Consider the following 1036-nt stretch of genomic DNA (forward strand, 5'->3'; position numbering starts at 1 on the left):
CGGAGGGAGAGAGAGAGAGAGAGAGAGAGGGAGACGGAGGGAGAGAGAGAGAGAGAGAGAGAGAGGGGGGGAGACGGAGGGGAGAGAGAGAGAGAGAGAGGGAGACGGAGGGGGAGAGAGAGAGAGAGAGGGGGAGACGGAGGGGAGAGAGAGAGAGAGAGAGAGAGGGGGAGACGGAGGGGAGGAGAGAGAGAGGGGGAGACGGAGGGGAGGGAGAGAGGGGGAGACGGAGGGGAGGGAGAGAGGGGGGAGACGGAGAGGAGGGAGAGAGGGGGAGACGGAGGGGGAGAGAGAGAGAGAGGAGAGAGGGGGAGACGGAGGGGGGGAGAGAGAGAGAGAGAGAGAGAGGGGGAGACGGAGGGGAGAGAGAGAGAGGGGGCGACGGAGGGGAGAGAGAGAGAGGGGGAGACGGAGGGGAGAGAGAGAGAGAGGGGGAGACGGAGGGGAGAGAGAGGGGAGACGGAGGGGAGAGAGAGGGGGAGACGGAGGGGAGAGAGAGGGGGAGACGGAGGGGGAGAGAGAGGGGGAGACGGAGGGGAGAGAGAGGTGGAGACGGAGGGGAGAGAGAGGGGGAGACGAGGGGAGAGAGAGGGGGAGACGGAGGGGAGAGAGAGGGGAGACGGAGGGAGAGAGAGAGAGAGAGAGAGAGAGGGCGAGACGGAGGGGAGAGAGAGAGAGAGAGAGAGGGGGAGACTGAGGGGAGAGAGAGAGAGAGAGAGAGAGACGGAGGACGGAGGGGAGAGAGAGTGAGAGAGGGGGAGACGGAGGGGAGAGAGAGAGAGAGGGGAGAGGGAGGAGGGGAGAGAGAGAGGGGGAGACAGAGGGGAGAGAGAGAGGGGGAGACGGAGGGGAGAGGAGAGAGCGAGACGGAGGGGAGAGGGGAGAGACGGAGACGGAGGGGAGAGGGAGAGACGGAGGGAGAGGGGAGAGGGGAGAGACGGAGACGGAGACGGAGGGAGAGGGAGAGACGGAGACGGAGGGGAGAGGGAGAGACGGAGACGGAGGGGGGAGAGGGAAGAGACGGAGACGGAGGGGA

The sequence above is a fragment of the Heptranchias perlo genome, chromosome 17 (genome assembly GCF_035084215.1).
Source record: "Heptranchias perlo isolate sHepPer1 chromosome 17, sHepPer1.hap1, whole genome shotgun sequence".
Classification (NCBI taxonomy): domain Eukaryota; kingdom Metazoa; phylum Chordata; class Chondrichthyes; order Hexanchiformes; family Hexanchidae; genus Heptranchias; species Heptranchias perlo.